This window comes from Canis lupus, chromosome 38, assembly GCF_011100685.1.
Source record: "Canis lupus familiaris isolate Mischka breed German Shepherd chromosome 38, alternate assembly UU_Cfam_GSD_1.0, whole genome shotgun sequence".
Taxonomy (NCBI): domain Eukaryota; kingdom Metazoa; phylum Chordata; class Mammalia; order Carnivora; family Canidae; genus Canis; species Canis lupus.
In genome coordinates this window covers 14,741,073-14,759,385 of record NC_049259.1, presented here as the reverse complement: position 1 = coordinate 14,759,385, position 18,313 = coordinate 14,741,073, and the positions used below count along the sequence as shown (strand labels likewise).

General features: G+C 36.6%; 1 long non-coding RNA gene across 3 annotated transcripts in view; it reads left to right on the top strand.

Moving 5' to 3' along the window:
- Positions 1 to 18,313, top strand: part of LOC111094521 — a 306,613-nt gene that overhangs the window by 42,434 nt on the left and 245,866 nt on the right. For 2 of the 3 annotated variants that reach the window (XR_005385708.1, XR_005385709.1), the window contains exon 4: positions 7,703 to 7,772. This is a non-coding gene — a long non-coding RNA (uncharacterized LOC111094521). Of the gene's footprint in view, positions 1 to 7,702; positions 7,773 to 8,013; positions 8,062 to 18,313 lie in introns of all 3 variants that reach the window. The other variant, XR_005385707.1, reaches the window with a different exon arrangement.

Below are 18,313 nucleotides of genomic sequence, written 5' to 3'. Positions count from 1 at the left end.
CAGTAGTCATTAGCCACATTTGGCTATTTAAATTTGGCATAATTAGATATATTAAAAATCCATCTCTTTAGTTGAATTAGCTATATTTTAAGTTCATTTAGCCCCATGTGGCTAGTGGCTACCACATTGGACAGTGTGGATATAGAAAATGTCCATTTAGTTATATGTGGCTAATGACTGCCATATTGGACAGTGCTGTTAAAGAGTCTTTGTGGTATGTTCTAAGGATTAGTACAGCTCTTTCTCCCTCATCTCTCTTCCTTTTTAATGTTTTCCTGGCTATTCTCATATATAGTAAAATGAATTTTAATATCACCTAAATCATCTATTTCCTAGTTCAAGGAAAAAATTTGTTGGCATTTTGTTGGGATTATATTTAATTTATGAATTAACTTTGAGATAACTAATGCAATTGATAGTGTTGAGATATACTATTTAAGAACAAGGGAGATCCTTCTATTTGTTCACGTCTACTTTTAGTTTTCCAGTAGTGTTTTATAGTTTTCTTCTTGTTAGTTTTGCACATTTCTTGTAAGTTAATTCCTGACTGTTCTATTCATTTTAATGAAAATGCTGCAAGAGGAATTTTCTCCTCCATTATATCTCCTATCTGATTGTTATTCATGTACAATAAGGCTTTTACTGTTTTTGTGTTTATTTTATATTTTACTATGTAACTGAATTCTTTTGTTTTATTTAGTTTTATTATTTGTTTTCTACATTTTCTAGCTATAGTCTGTTATCTTCAAGTAATTTTTCTCTAAGTATTATGACTCTAGTTATTTTTCCTTATTTAATTGCATTGGTTAATACTTCTAGTTCCACTGTTAAATAGTAGTAGAGATGGTGGGTATCCTTGCCTATTTCTCTCCTTAATAATAATAATTATAGTTTCTCCCCCCACCCCACACTCTCTTTTAAGCAATATGCTGGGTTTAGGAAAGAGGCATCTATATCCTTTCATATTAAGGAAGTAGCCTTTAGTAGGCTTAATTAGGAATGGATATTGAATGTTATTAAAAGTTTTATCAGTGTTTATGTAGATAATTATATTATTTTCTCTTTAAATTTATTAATGTAGTAGATTACATAACTAGATTTCCTAACATTGGATAATTCTTACACTTCTGATATAAATCCCATCAATTGGTCATGTTGCATTATTTTCTTAACGTGGTTTGGAAGTCTTGGTAAAATTTCATGTGTTATTTTTGTATTGGTATTAATAAATGTATTGGTCTGTAATTTTCATTTTTGTGCTATAATTATTACATAGGTATTGATGTTACTTTTTTATAAAAATAATTTAGAGGTTCTCTTTCATTTTTCATGATCTGAGATATTTTATGTAGTATTGGGACTATCTCCTTGTCAGCAACTGTATAGGTCTGTAATTTTTCCCTATTTATAAGCTAACAAGTTAGCTTGTTCCTGTCTCATGGATGTTGGTAGAGGACATGAAATTCTTAGATCAGAGACAAAGAACTTTATTGGCAAAAACAACAGCCAGAGCTCCATTTTCCCATCAATCCATTGTAAATCCCACAGAGGCAATGCTGGTGGGCTTATTAGATGATTGGCTACAGTCATAGTAGGTTGCCTTACAGGAGAGGAGCACTGAGCTTGGGAGAACCCCTGCTTCTATAGCAAGCAAAAACCAATCTACTCTTTCACTGGAAGAGTTACTTGATTCATCAAAGCTGGCCTGGAAACAATATCCGGAGAAATGGCTCAAGTAAGGAATGGTCAGGGTCTTGGTTCTTGCATCCTTGGCATACTTAGCAAGAATGTTCAGGGAAGCTTAGAATCATTGGAAGATTCTTGCTCCCAATACTGTTCTCTAAATGTATGGTAGAATTTTCTTAAGAAACCATCTGGTCCTGTTACATTTTTGTGGAGTCAGTTTTGATAATTTTCTCTATTTCTTCTCTGGATATCGATCATACTAAGCTTACCTTGTGTCCTGGAGATAATTTTCATAAACTGTATTTTCTTAAGAAATTATCCATTTTATCTAGGTTTTCAAATTTATTTTCAGAGAGATGTGAAAAAGTTTGCCATGACCTTTAAACTTTCCTCTTGGCAATATTTTTTTCCCAATGGAATTTCTTACATTTTTGTGCTCTCTCCCCTTTTACCTCAATCCATTTAGCTACTGATTTCTGTATTTTGTTGAATCCCAAAGAACCAGGATTTTAATTAACTGAATCTATTTTTCTCACTTCTTTTTATCTTTAATTTCTGCTTTATCATTATTTCCTTCTTGAACTTTCTTTGTTTACTATTTTGGCAACTTTTAGGTTAAGAGTTTATTTCATTATTTTCATTCTTTTATTCTGTAGTTATAAATGTTTAAGATGATATATTTTTCTCCCATCACTTTTTAAATTATATCCTATAGATTCTGATATGTTGTAATTTTATCCTCGTTTTTCAGAAACTTTGTAATCCGTTTACATTTCCCCTTCTACTCCAAAGTCTTTCCTAATAATAATAATAAACTTATAATAAATAATAATAATAATATAATAATATGTAATAATATATAATAATAAATTTATAATAATAAATAATAATAAATAGTAATAAATAATAAATTTCAAGGTGAAGGTCCTTTGATTTTGAATTTGTTTCTATTTTTTATTTCATTATAGTTAGAGTATTATTAGTGGTATTTCATTTTGTGAATTTATAGATTTTTCTTTGTGATCCTAATATATGTTCAATTTTTGTAAATATTCTGCCATTGAGAAGAGGGATATTTGTATTACTGAGGGATATTTGTATACTGAGGTATAGAAGAAGATATATTCATTATGTAGCAGTAAAATTTACCTTATTATGTTGGTTAAGTTTCTTATTTTGTGTTCACCTGGCTTGTCATGTCTTGGGAGTGATATATATATTAAAATCTCCTATGATTTGTGTGTTTCTTTCTATCCATACTTGCATCTTTGGTAATTTGCTCATTGCTTTGCCTTTTGGAGTCACTTTAAGTATCACTTTTATCTATCATAGAATTCAGCTTTACTTACTAAGTCGAATTGAAAACATTTTTTCTGGGATGCCTGGGTGGCTCAGTGGTTGAGCATCTGCCTTTGGCTCAGGTCATGATCCCAGGGTCCTGGGATCCAGTCCCTCATCAGGCTCCCTGCATGGAGCCTGCTTCTCCTTCTTCCTATATCGCTGCCTCTCTTCCTCTCTTTCTATGTCTCTCATGAATAAATAAATAAAATCTTTTAAAAAAGAAAAAATACACTGTTTCTTTTAGTAAGTGACTTAATCTTTTTCACATTTATTGATTTTATTTTATTTTATTTTTTAATTTTCTTTATTCATGAGAGACGCAGAGAGAGAGAGAGAGAGGCAGAGACACAGGTAGAGGGAGAAGCAGGCTCCACGCAGGGAGCCTGATGTGGGACTTGATCCCGGGACTCCAGGACCACGCCCTGGGCCAAAGGCAGGCTCTAAACTGCTGAGCCACCCAGAGATCCCCACATTTATTGATTTTACTGATATTATTTGGTCTTGACTCCTATTATATAATTTTGCTTTAATTTAATATATACTATACACTGTTTCTTTTATGAGGCACATCTCTTGGAAATTTTTAAAAGAAGGGTTCACATGTCTGGTGCCCCAAAATTAAAAGACAACCTTTGTAATGGGAGAAAATATATGCAATTCAACAGCAAAAAAAAAAAAAAAAAAAAGAAAAAATCCTACTTAAAAATGGGCAGAGAAACTGAACATACAAACTTTCAGCCATAAGATGAATGAGGTCTAAGGAGCTAATGTAAAACAAGTTGATAATAGTTGATTACAATCATAAATTGAAATTTACTAAGAGATTAGATCTTAAATGCTCTTGCTAAAAAAAAAATATGAGGTTAATATAAAATTAACTAGATGAGAGGATACCCTCACAATGTATAGGTATATCAGATCACCATGATGTACACTTTAAATATCTCATAATTTTATATATCAATTTTACCACAATAAAGTTGAAATTTTTAAAAAGCAAAAATAAATAAATAAATAGGATTTTTGTTTTGTTGCCCAAATGGTTCACTTAGTATCCATATCTTTTACAGTGCCTTTAATCCCCCTTTTATCATTTTCATTCTGGTTTATAAGTTTTTTTTTTTTTAATTTTTTATTTATTTATGATAGTCACACACACACAGAGAGAGAGAGAGAGAGAGAGGCAGAGACATAGGCAGAGGGAGAAGCAGGCTCCATGCAGGGAGCCTGATGTGGGACTCGATCCCGGGACCCCAGGATCATATCCTGGGCTGAAGGCAGGTACTAAACCGCTGGGCCACCCAGAGATCCCCTGGTTTATAAGTTTTAATTTTAATCTTTTAACTCCCACTTAGTACTTATGGAAAAATCAATTATCATATTCTACTATCTACTTTATTGGAACATATAACAGTTTCATACTATTTTTGGACTCATAGACTCATCCTTGTTTTCATTCTAGATCTGCAGTTATACATATTAAATGTTCACTTTCGGTCCTTTTGCCAAAGTCTCTCCAGTCATCTTTTGGTTAGAGAAGTCCCTTCTCTTACAGATTTCTCAGAAAGAGTTTTTCAATGCAATGTTACCTTAGCTTTTATATATTTAAAACGATTTTTTTTAACTTTTATTTATTTATGATAGTCACACAGAGAGAGAGAGAGAGAGAGAGGCAGAGACATAGGCAGAGGGAGAAGCAGGCTCCATGCACCGGGATCCCGACGTGGGATTCAATCCAGGGTCTCCAGGATCGCGCCCTGGGGCAAAGGCAGGCGCTAAACCGCTGCGCCACCCAGGGATCCCTAAAACGATTTTTCTATCTCTGTGAAACTAGAAGAGTTCTATTGTACATAAAAACATCTTTGTTTCATATTTTCTTGAATTTCTTAAAAATGCTGTGTCACTATTATTATGCTCTGATGTTGCCTTAGAGAAGCTTTATGCTACTCTAATTTTATTGCCCTTGTAATTTGTTCCTTTTGCCTGAAGGTCCTGAGAATGTTTCTTTTAATTTAAAGTTATATAGTTTTACTATATAGTTATACTATCTCAAAATTGATCATTCTGGGTCATTTTTCCTTATATTCTTGTGGTTAAACTTTTCAATACATAGGGTTAGATTCTCTCTTACTTGTTGGATATTTCCTGATATTATTGCATTAATTGTTAGCTGTGTTCCATGGTTTTGTTACATATGTGTTTAATCTTTGTTCTCTTTCATTTCAGTGCTTTTAAACTGAGTTATTTTTATTTTTACTTAATTTAATTTTCATTCTATTGTTTTTGCTTTGGTTTTCTTCAGTGCTCTTTGCTATGTTTTCATTCAAATTTCATTTAGATCTTCTTTGGTACCTTAAAAAATTATTCTAAATTTCTGATATGGTTTTATCTTTTACCTTAATATCTTTTAAGGTGTCAGTCAATTGACATTTCATTTTCCCTAATATTGTTGTCCATGTTGACATTAGTTTTTTTTTTTTTTGAGGTCTTAAGTCCATTGTGCATTTTTTTAATTTATTTTTTATTGGTGTTCAATTTACTAACATACAGAATAACCCCCAGTGCCCGTCACCCATTCACTCCCACCCCCCGCCCTCCTCCCCTTCTACCACCCCTAGTTTGTTTCCTAGAGTTAGCAGTCTTTACGTTCTGTCTCCCTTTCTAATATTTCCCACACATTTCTTCTCCCTTCCCTTATATTCCCTTTCACTATTATTTATATTCCCCAAATGAATGAGACCATATAATGTTTGTCCTTCTCCGATTGACTTATTTCACTCAGCATCATACCCTCCAGTTCCATCCACGTTGAAGCAAATGGTGGGTATTTGTCATTTCTAATAGCTGAGTAATATTCCATTGTATACATAAACCACATCTTCTTTATCCATTCATCTTTCGTTGGACACCGAGGCTCCTTCCACAGTTTGGCTATCGTGGCCATTGCTGCTAGAAACATCGGGGTGCAGGTGTCCCGGCGTTTCATTGCATTTGTATCTTTGGGGAAAATCCCCAATAGTGCAATTGCTGGGTCGTAGGGCAGGTCTATTTTTACCTCTTTGAGGAACCTCCACACAGTTTTCCAGAGTGGCTGCACCAGTTCACATTTCCACCAACAGTGTAAGAGGGTTCCCTTTTCTCCGCATCCTCTCCAACATTTGTTGTTTCCTGCCTTGTTAATTTTCCCCATTCTCACCGGTGTGAGGTGGTATCTCATCGTGGTTTTGATTTGTATTTCCCTGATGGCAAGTGGTGCAGACACATAGATCAGTGGAACAGAATAGAGAACCCAGAAGTGGACCCTGAACTTTATGGTGAACTAATATTCGATAAAGGAGGAAAGACTATCCATTGGAAGAAAGACAGTCTCTTCAATAAATGGTGCTGGGAAAATTGGTCATCCACATGCAGAAGAATGAAACTAGACCGCTCTCTTTCACCAGACACAAAGATAAACTCAAAATGGATGAAAGATCTAAATGTGAGACAAGATTCCATCAAAATCCTAGAGAAGAACACAGGCAACACCCTTTTTGAACTTGGCCACAGTAACTTCTTGCAAGATACATCCACGAAGGCAAAAGAAACAAAAGCAAAAATGAACTATTGGGACTTCATCAAGATAAGAAGCTTTTGCACAGCAAAGGATACAGTCAACAAAACTAAAAGACAACCTACAGAATGGGAGGAGATATTTGCAAATGACATATCAGATAAAGGGCTAGTTTCCAAGATCTATAAAGAACTTATTAAACTCAACACCAAAGAAACAAACAATCCAATCATGAAATGGGCAAAAGACATGAAGAGAAATCTCACAGAGGAAGACATAGACATGGCCAACATGCATATGAGAAAATGCTCTGCATCACTTGACATTAGTTTTTAAATGTCCAATTTTTAAGTCCTTAATTGCTTGTTTTCACTTATTCAATTCAGTTTGGAGTGCTGTATTACAATAATTCATAATTGTTTCAGAAATTTTCACTCAGCAAAATAAATTTGATTCTAAACGTCTACTTTTTTCAAAAAGTAGGTTCACATGGTGTTTGACTGCCTTTTCCTAATTATAATAATATTGTAGGGCAGCCCTGGTGGCCCAGCGGTTTAGTGCTGCCTTCAGCTCCGGTGTGATCCTGGAGACCTGGGATCGAGTCCCACATCAGGCTCCCTGCATGGAGCCTGCTTCTCTGTCTTCCTGTGTCTCTGCCACTCTTTCTCTGTGTCTCTCATGAATAAATAAAAAAAATATTTTAAAAAATAATATTGTAGATAGAAGTTCTAGTTTAGTAGCAACATTTCTCTTAGAACAGTGAAGCCTAATTTTTATTGTTGATGGTAGGAATGGGTAGGGGTTGGCATGTTTTGTGACTTGTTTTTGTTTTATAGGATCCTAGATTTTCCTCTTACTTCCTTCTTTTCCTCTTACTGCCACTTGTACAAAGGTAGCGAGTCTCTCTGTCTTTGTGTCCGTATGCCCTAGGATCAGTGCACCTGCAGGGCTCCCACCTCTGGGTCTTGTAAACTTTCAGGATGCCTCCCTACAGTTGGTGCTATCAGTTGCCAAGTCTAGACCTGTAGTTTAATGCATAGTGATAGGTATTCCTAGAATAATTATTTTTCCCCCTGTATTCTACCTTTGTCCCCAACCATTTCCTCTCTTCTTTTCCACAAGGTCTCTAAAACCCTTGCTGACAGTGTTTGGACCAAGAGGCTGGCAGCTATGATGGGAGCTCTGGTAGAAGGTCAGTTGGAATTTCATGTTTATTTTTATATTTATAGGGATTTCAAATTCATGGTTTTTGTTGTCTCCTATTATGGTTGAAAGTATGGCCCACGTGTGAGATTATTTGTGCTTTTTTTTTTTTTTTTGATCTTACAGATTTTGAGATAGATTTGTGCAACAGTTTGGATGCTATTATCCCCTAGAATCTCTTTGAAGGTTGAAAAACATTTTTTTAAATTGTTATGATTATCCTATTCTAGATGCAGCAACAGAAGAAAAGGAAAACCACCAAACCAGCAAAGAAAGAAGTAGGAAAACTAATATTCTTGTTTAATAAATACTTATTGAGTACCTTCAGTGCACAACGCACTGAAGATAGAGTAATCATCTAGACAGACAAGGCCTGTGCCTTCACTGGCGTATGTTCCTCTGGGAGAATAGATATAAAATAAATATATAGTGTGATGTTAGGAGATGCTAAGGACCATAAAAATTAAGCACAGTAGTGAATAAAAAGTAAAGTAGTAAAGTAGGTAGTGCCGTGATATTTAGTTTAGCTGGGCTTTCTCTGATAAGATGACATTTGCCTAAGACTAGACTTGAAGTCATCTAAATATCTGAAGGAATGTATTATTTATCTTCTTTTTTTTTTTATTTATTTATGATAGTCACACAGAGAGAGAGAGAGAGAGAGAGAGAGAGGCAGAGACACAGGCAGAGGGAGAAGCAGGCTCCATGCACCGGGAGCCTGACGTGGGATTCGATCCCGGGTCTCCAGGATCGCGCCCTGGGCCAAAGGCAGGTGCTAAACCGCAGTGCCACCCAGGGATCCCGGAATGTATTATTTAGGTAGAGAAAACAGCATATCTAAAAGGCCCTGAGGCTGGGACAAACTTGATGTGTCTGAGGTGTGGAAGAAGATAGAAAAACTGGAGCTGAGATTGTGGGGAAAAAAGTGTATTACAGGATAAAGTTAGAGAAGCAGGCAGTAGCCAGATCAAGTAGGGTTATTGTAGCCACGGTAAGTTTTGGACTTTGTTTTAGGTGTAATGGGAAGCCATTAAAGGCATTTAGCTGGGAAAGTAATAGAGTCGATTTACATGTTAAAGGCTTCTGTGTCTATTATATACTGACCAAGGAAAGAGAAAATGCTGGAAGATGAGTTTCCATACTGCTGGCTCTATATAACACTAATAACTGGACTTCTAACTTGCTCTTGACATCCAGTCATTATTTTGTGGCATGATTCTTACAACTGGATATTTGTCTTTCCCCCTCGCATGATTACACACAGACATTGCTGAATTGTGCAATTCCCCCACGCTTTCTGTATCACACCTGTGGCTAATGGGAAAGTTGAAATGTTGAACTGACTTTCCATTTTTGTGACTATGCACTAGTTGCTTTCCCAAAGATACCTCTGAAGTTCACTACCTGACCCTTGATAGTAAACATTGACTAATCAAAGGTTCTTTATTACTGTGTTCTCATCTACCAGTATGTTTTGTGATCTCAGCTTTATCTTTTGATACCAACAATTTCTTCTGGACATCACAGTCTCTGCTCAGTGTCTCACTGGATCAATAGTCTTTGTTCTCTCCCACTTTCCCATTGTTCCTTCTCAAAAGTAAACACATCCAGTCTCTTGAGCTCCATCTGCACACATGCTGTCATTCCTCCTGTGACCAGCCACATCATACTTAAGAGATAGCAATGATTGTTGTCCATTCATTCACTCAACAAATATTTATTGAACATGAACTAAATGTCACACCCTGTACCAGATACTCTGGTATCTGTACTCACAATCCCTGTCCTAACTGTGTTTAAAGTCTAGTAGGAGTTGCAAACAAATAAAGAAGAAATGTCTTTAATGAGAGAAGTACCATGTACAATAAGGAAGTCAGAAAGGTATTCCAAGAAAAAATAGTGTTTACCTGAAATTTCAAAGGTGAAAATGATATGTTCAGGGGGAGAGGGGATCCAGTATAAGCCAGACTGTTTGAGGTATTTACAGTAGGGCAAATAGTGTGAGAAAACCATGACACATTTGAGGAATGTAGAAAGATCAATATGAAGGAGCGGGAAGTATGAGAGATGAAGTGATGATTACAGTATTTTCATTACTACTCATATGTCTTTTTTGCTGAATAAATTAATACCTGAAATGGTCTTCATTTTTACCCCATGTAAAATTGTAATTAATTCATCTGTGCAACCTCTAAAGCCCATGGCTTGGCTTGAAATCATGGGCTGCAGAGCAGATATCTTATCATCCTACTTTTTAAGACATAAATCAGTAACTCTTCCTTATGAAGGGGAAGTCTTGTTCTCTTTCATTAGGAAAAGCTTCACAAATCTCAAATATGTTTATTTATTTTCTCCAAACTCTGCCTGTACAAACCAGGACCTATGTTAGGGTCCCCAGAGGCCAGGCTGGGCACAGACTGGAGTGCTTCTGGCCAGTGGATGTAAGAGCAAGTTGCTCCAGTAGATCCAAAGATGGAACCAAAATCAAAAGCCAGGAATACAGGGTAAGGGCTCAACCTAAAAGGGCAAGACATAGGGGCAGAACCCACCATTTATCCAAGAATAAGGCATTTGGATATGAGGCAAGTGAGTACTAGACTAAAATGCGATTTGGACAAAAGAGTGGGAGTGGATCCTGGACATACTCCATGAAATGTTGGAGTAGCCCCAGGGACATTTTTATAGGGCACATATGGTCTCAGCTGTGAGTGAGGAAGAAGCTGTTAAGGGCTAAGCTAGTCCTTAAGGAGGTCTCAGTCTTTTTTGGGGTAAACATATGTGAGAACAAAAAAAATTATAGTGCAATCTGAGAAGTTCTGTAATCAAGGCATATGCCAAGTGGGAGCAAGTTTTAGGGTTTTAATGAAGACTTCATAAGCATGGCATTTGAAAGATTGGTAAGAGTTAGTTGATTGGGAAAAGGTAAGGAAAACCTGAGAAAAGCAAATAACATGGGCCAGGACTGATGTAGAAAGAGCATTGTGTTGCATTCAAGAATCCATGGCTGTAAAGAAAATTAAAAAAAAAAAAAAAAAAGAATCCAGGGTGGGATTGTAGAGCCATAACTTGTATGGAATGTGCCAAAAGCTTGTTGGGACTTCTTAAGTACAAACTAGTAAAGATGGAGTAATCCTGGAACAGGTAGGGCTAAGATTCAGGAAATAAACCCATAGTGTTGACTTCAGAAGGCTCATTTGCTACTGTCTGGGTTGGTAGTGATGTGCTAAAGAATCTAGCCTATTGAACAGAACACGACAACAAGAATCTCAAGGTGGTGGTGATAACAAAGCGCCCTCCGTGTAGGTGACTAAGATGGGTCAGATTTCAAGCCACTAGTGAAAATCCAGTTAAGTGGCTTTTGCTCTGTAGTTATGGGGTTCTATGAATATATCCAAGTAAGTTGACCTTTTTGATAAGGCTGGAGTCCTGGTGATAGAAGTGGGCAGTAAACTAGGAAATTAAATATTGGAAGGTCAGTGAGAAAGCTGAATCTTGTGGGCTTGTGCATGTTGGAAGTTAAACTAGGATATACCAGTTGCCAATCTTAAGGCAACAAGACTAGTTCATAAAGGTCTAATCCTCCACAAAAGGTATAACTGGGTCATGCAGGATTTATTCCAAACCTGGTCAGGGCTGAGTCTTTGGAGTATAAAACTCTTAAGACCTATGGCTGAATAGGGGCTGAACAGGCTGTGAATTATATTGATCAAAGAACTTTCTGTCATAAGAAAGCTGGGCTTTATCTGTTGAGTCACTGGGAACCTTTGTAGAATTTTGAGAAGTAATCAAACATAGCATTTATTTTTGAAAGATGACTCTGGAGGTGATATGGAGAGCCTGGAAACTTAGAATCTCATCAGGAGGCTTTTGCCTAATTATAAGCTATGTAGTAATGATTTGAATGGAGTCTGTGACAATGGGAGGCAGAAATAGAGAAATGGCAATTTGTTCCTTTATAAATTATTTATTCTTAAAAAGACATGGCTTAAGACTTTTTGAAAAGGCAATTGCATTACATGTGTTCTTTTACCTACAAATTCAGCTTCACATGTAAATGGAAAGATGTATTTGTATATGTATCCATTTTTCTCCTGAACCCATATTAAAACCCTTTTATTCATTGGATAATACTCTGGGCCATCATTTTTTAAGACTTGGCTGTGTTAGTTCCTGATAAAATATTGACCCTTAAGCTGTCAGTCTTTTTTTCTTCTCCACATGAATGAAATCAGGTAATACATTTGGAATGAGTGATGAGTAGATGTATAAAGACCTTGGTCCCAGAGACAAAAGCAAAGGAGCCTGCTATGTTCCTAGATAGGGAGACTAAGGTTACTGAGCATGAAGGTTTGTGGCTACTTCAAAGTCTTGGCCAGGTAATATAATAAGGCCAGGAAAACCTTCCACTAGAAAGGGATTTTAGGCAAATTGAGTTTCATGAGATGATTTGGAAAGTTTTCATTAAGTGCACATGCAGAGATTCCAATAGCAAGTGATAATGGACTCCTAGAAGCTCTTCACATGCATTGTATTTGTACTAGATAATTCACACAAGAGAGAGGAGATGAGCTAAGCCCAGTATTAATTTCAAGCCGCCTCCCTTTTTGTTTAAAGGAAACCCATGCTGCTTTATAGAGTTGTCAAGTTTGACTGAATTTTGTCTATTTCTTTAATTAGCATCCATCCTAAATATCAGGTAGTTTGTCTAAACTAAGGCAAATGGTCTTTTCGTTGTTTTCTTTTTTCTTTATCTTATTATTCTTATGGATCATACTTATGTGCCAGTGAATATAGAGCAGTGTTGGTAAGCATGTTGCATTTGACATCTTTTTGCCCTTTTTGCTGTAGGTGTACACAATTAAAGGACATTGACTATTCTATTTCCAGTACACATTGTAGACAATTATTCTGTCCCCTTCTTCTTTCCAAGAATTAAACATCTTAAAATACCCTCAATTCACAAAGTGAGGAGAAAATTTTTCTATACTTTCAAAGGTGAAAGTATATACATTGGAGTGTCTGACTCAAACATTTCCATCAAAATCTATTTTGCTACTCATACAAAACCAGGAAATAAACACAGCTCCAAGAGAGAATGAATAAAGTCCAAGTGAAACTCAAGAAAAATTTGAACTCATTGTCTTTGAAGCAGCCATGATGCTTAGAGGAAGATCTAGGGATTTTTATGTTTTATTTCAGGATATTTAATAAAAAGTAAAAAGCATCCAAGAGTTTCAGAATGCAAAAAGTTAATCATTGTGACGAATTTCTTGGTACAGGGCATCAGCTACCGATGAACTTTGGAATACTATTTCTACATTTACAGAGTTCCCTGCAGTTAATCCTAATTTCCAAGGTAGATTCCCTTTCTGTTGGAAACAAACATTCAATCAGGTTTCTAGAAATCAGGTGCATCTGGGGAAGACTTCAGTTTGGAATTGAATTATGTAGAGAAAACTGATGGATGTGATGCCTCCATTTTTCAGAGTGGACTGTGGCAGAACTGTTAATAGCAGCTTACTGAATCTCTAGCTTCCTTATTTTGGCAGAGGCATCAGCTTCCTGGGTGGGCCAGTTGGGAGTGTGATTCTGGGAGTCATTCCTGGAACTTAGCCTAAAGTCTGTTTCCTTGGCCTCGCGATGATTCTGTGAGCCACCCAAATCTCATAATAAACCCTTTATCCTTAAAGTTACTGGAGTAGATTCTGTTATCACAACTAAGAATATTAGTATATCTGATAATTGCTTTTGTAGGATTGACAACACTGGCAGCCACTTTCAACTGGGAACAAACCAAATCATATAACAAGAACACGGGCATGAAGGAAAATGTTTTTGAAAGAGAGAGTGATCTAACTAGTTTTGACTATATTAACTTAATGTTGTATGGTCAACAATATTATTTGAACCTCTGAATGATGACGACTTCTATTTATCTCATATAAAATAAAGCCCCTATTATGATTTAGAATACCGAAATTGAAATATTTTAACATAGAGATATTTTGACATTAGCATTTTGATAGTGGTATCTTATTTTTTCAAAATGATAATCTCTGACATTGCTTCTTTAACATGTTGATTAGAGCCCAAGATAGTATATGTTTGTGTAGAGATACAAAACCAGGAAATAAACACAGCTCCAAGGGAGAATGAATAAAGTCCAAGTGAAACTCAAGAAAAATTTGAACTCACTGTATATGAGATAGTATAGTATATGTTTGTGTAGAGAGTAAAACATTCTTTGGGCACAGGAAAAAAAAAATCCACAAAACTACACACAAATGCCTTTGTTCCACACCAGCCCTCTTGAATCTGAAATTCTGGTACCAACACCCAGACCCTCCCTGCATTTTTAACAAAATTGCAAGTTCAATTAGCATACTAAACTACTAGGATGAGTGTTTTAGAATACTGAGAGAAAATTATTTTTAGATAACTCTAATGCATTTATTTTAGTATTGTTAGAATTTGTTAATACATTGTCAATCCAGTTTTGGGTCCTAAAATTTTCACTCTAAAAGTTAAACACCATGTATCAAAAAGATGTTGTTCCTCTCTCAGAGATGAAATTTTAATAGTTTTTCCAACTATCTTTTAAAATTCACAGCCAATAGTTTAAATATTCAAAACAAACAAAAATTCAGCTCTTACCCAGTCTCCTTTTTGAGCCATTTTACTGGTCGGTACAGTAGGAAAAATCATCCAGAGGAATCTGGAGCAATTTGTAATTTTTTTCTATTTAATTTAACATTTCTTGAACACTTGTGGGTACTAGTCATTGTGCTAGACTCTAGATGTGAAATTAAATAAATAAAATAAAGGAGGCTACAGTCCAGGAGGAGATGGGCACATAGATAGATTTGATTCAATATGCTAAGAGTTGTGATAGGGGTCTGTACACAGTGTTTTAGAAGCATAGACCAGTAATTCTCATGCTTGGGCAAACACTGGAATCCCTTGCAATGCTTTAGAAAGTACTGATGCCTGGCTTCTCTTCCAGAATGTGTAATGTTATCACTCTGAGATATGTGGCCCGGGCATAGAAAGCTTCCCTGCTGACTCTACTGTGCAGCTAAGTGGAGAATCAAGGTTCAACAATAGGCTCTTGGAGGAGGTGATCCCTTAGGGGAACCTTGAAGTAGGTAAATCAGGTGTTACAACCAATCAATTGATTTACCTCACAGTCTAACAAACCATGCATGCAATTTACTGCTTACTAGATTCACAAAGCTAACTCAAGAAGAAAGCCACAGGACAGTTATTCCTCCTCATATTTTCACACTACACAAAGCAGTTTCACATATTTGATCTCATTTGAGTTTCTCAGCAACACTGTGGGGAGTAAAGGAAAAGTGGAGGGGCTGTTCTCAGAAGTATGACAGTGAGATTGCTATGCACGTGAGGGAGTCTTGCTACCTAGATTTGACTGTGCAAGATTGGGCTTTTTTCCAGCAGCTGTTCTTATTCTTGGGATAAGTCAAGAAATCCAAGTTAAAATACTTTGGACTTGAATCAAAAAAAAAAAAAAAAAAGTAGAGACATCTGGAGAAAAGAATGATGCAAGGCTGTATACTTGGGTGGAGGTCAAAGGAAAGGCAAGGGATTCAGTGGCCAAAAAGCAAGCACAAGGGGTTGATGGGCCATGCTACCATGACTCCGCAATAACAGTGAGCACTTGGGAAAATCAGCAGGTCATGTTGAAAACAACACATTCTGAGAAATGATGACAGATCCATTTATTTGTAACTTGGACTTAACTCATAAAAATGAACAAAGGAGGCTGCTGAAAGAAATAGTTCTGCAGGAAGAGCCCTCAGAAAATGCATTCTCAGACTTATCAAAGAGAACGGTCTTAAAGATAAAAAAAAAAATAACCCACAAAAAACCTAAAATCCAGCTGTTAATACATGCACTTTGCACAAGTCATTTAACCTATCTGTTCCCAGGTAAGAAATATAATTTTTGTTCAGGAGGGTATGGGTTAGCTCTGTTTCGTGTAACTTGTTTGTGTCATAAAATAATTGGGCTCCTTTAAAAAAAAATAGGCTGCAGAGTCATGCTAAGTCATTCACCCAGGGAGAGCCTGAATTACCTAATTAGAAACAGATGGTGCAAGGGTGGTGCCATTACTGCACACTGAGATGCACGCCCTTCCGGATGCACATGGAGCTGAATGGGATATTAAAATTGGGACAAACCTATATGTTGGTAAAACAAAATAATTTGGAATAGAAAATAATTGTTTTCGATAACTGTCTCTGCAGAGGGAAACAGAAGTTAGAGTTTCCTTCTTTCTTTTTGACCTCAATAGTTGAAGTGGGTTGCTTTTCTGAAATTTTTTCCCCAATCCCCCCACCCGCCCATTCCCTGTCCACCCCATCTCCTCCATCTTTCCAGGATCAGTTTGATGACTTTCTTCTTTGTCCCCTCGGTCCCCAATGTTTAACACTCTTACTATTCAACTCTAAATTGTGATTGTGTTCATATCTCCTCAGCATTTGAACTTCTTTTTTGTGACAATTTATAACAAATACAATTTAGTAATTAAATATTAAATTCATAGTTTAACATTTGCATCTCCTCCCAGAAAGCTAAATGTAGTCCTCGGGAAGGCAGAGACTGTTTATCCAGTGTACTGTTAGAGCCAGCCATGTGCCTCTTCTGACCCTGCACATAATAGATACTTGTTTTTTTTTAATAAAGATTTTATTTATTTATTCATGAGAGACACAAAGAGAGAGGCAGATACACAGGCAGAGGGAGAAGCAGGCTCCATGCAGGGAGCCTGACATGGGACTGGATCTGGGGTCTCCAGGATCACACCCTGGGCTGAAGGTGGCACTAAACCGCTGAGCCACCTGGGCATCCCCATAATAGATATTTGTAATGATTTTGACAGGTAGAAACATGAATGATCAGATGAATGAATGAATGAACATAATGAGCTATTTGGTCCAGAGATGAGGTCATCTTTCTCTCTCTCTTCCTAACAGTAAATGAACTTCCTGGTCAGGAACTTAGAAGATCATGTTTTCAAAGCCCAGGCTAGTGACATAAATATGAGAAGCTGACCCTGTTGGCCAGCTAGATTCATCTCTAACCCATTTGTTTTGTACCCTTCTGTTAGCATTTACTAAATATTGGTTGAAAAATTAAATTTTTTTTGGGGGGGGAGATCCTATTTTTATTATTTGCTTAAATTGCTCTTTCTCTATACAACACTTTCTTTTAGCCTTCATTATTCCTCTTTATCATTTCCCTGCAATATGCCTATTCTATGTATCACTGCTGAAATCTATCAAAAAAGCTGGCATCCCTACTAAAGCTTCCTTGTTTCAAGGGGGGCATCTTTGATTAATGGCTTAAAGTAGAGACTCTAGAGGTGCTCAGGTGGCAGTTGGTTGAGCATTCAACTCTTGGTTTCTTTTTTTTTTTTTTAATTTTTTTTTAATTTTATTTATTTATGATAGTCACAGAGAGAGAGAGAGAGAGGCAGAGACACAGGCAGAGGGAGAAGCAGGCTCCATGCACCGGGAGCCCGACGTGGGACTCGATCCCGGGTCTCCAGGATCGCGCCCTGGGCCAAAGGCAGGCGCCAAACCGCTGCGCCACCCAGGGATCCCAACTCTTGGTTTCTACTCAGTTTGTGCTCTCAGGGTCATGAGATGGAGCCCTTGAGTTGGGCTTGGCACTCAGTATGAGACTCTTTCTCTCTCCATCTGACCCTCCCTACCATGTACATTCATGTGTGCTCTCTCTCTCACAAAGAAATATAAATCTTTTTTAAAAACCTACAGACTCTAGAACAAGCTATCTACTTCCAGTATTTACTGCTTATTTGGTATTTGGACAGGATACTCCATTTTTCTGCACTTCAGCTTACCCATCTGAAAATGGGCATAATCATAGTATCTAGCTCATAAGGTCATTATGAGGATAAGATGCCTAAATTTTTATAGAGCATGTATAACAGTGTTTGGCACATAGGAAATGCTATAAAATTATTTTTTATAATGTAAAATGAACTGGAAGTGAGCTTGCCTGCTGTCTTTTCTTCTATGTATGACTCCTTGCAGTTGCTCCTAATGGATCCTTCAGTGTGTGTTGGTCACAGCACTGCAAAGTTGCTGTTGAATAAAAACAATCCAATTGAGGGTGAAAAGAATGCAGATAGGTAAATTCAGAGGAAAATTTGATGGTGTCAGGAAAGATGATTCTGCTGTATTTTTTTATTTATCATATTTATTAACATGACATTGTGCATAGTTATTTCTTTATTTGCTATCAAATTTACTCCTCAAGAATATGAGCTCCAGGAAGGCAGGCAATTTGTTTTGTTCACTGTTAAATCCTCAGTGCTACACTGAGTATTCAAGAAATATTTCTTGACTGAATGAATGAATAGTGAATGAAAAATGCAGCCATCAGATCTCTAGCTGAATCTTAATGGATATTGGCTTGAAATTTGAAGTTATTTTCTTTGACCAGTATCTGGAATAGAGCAATTTTCTCTTTCTTAGAATTACT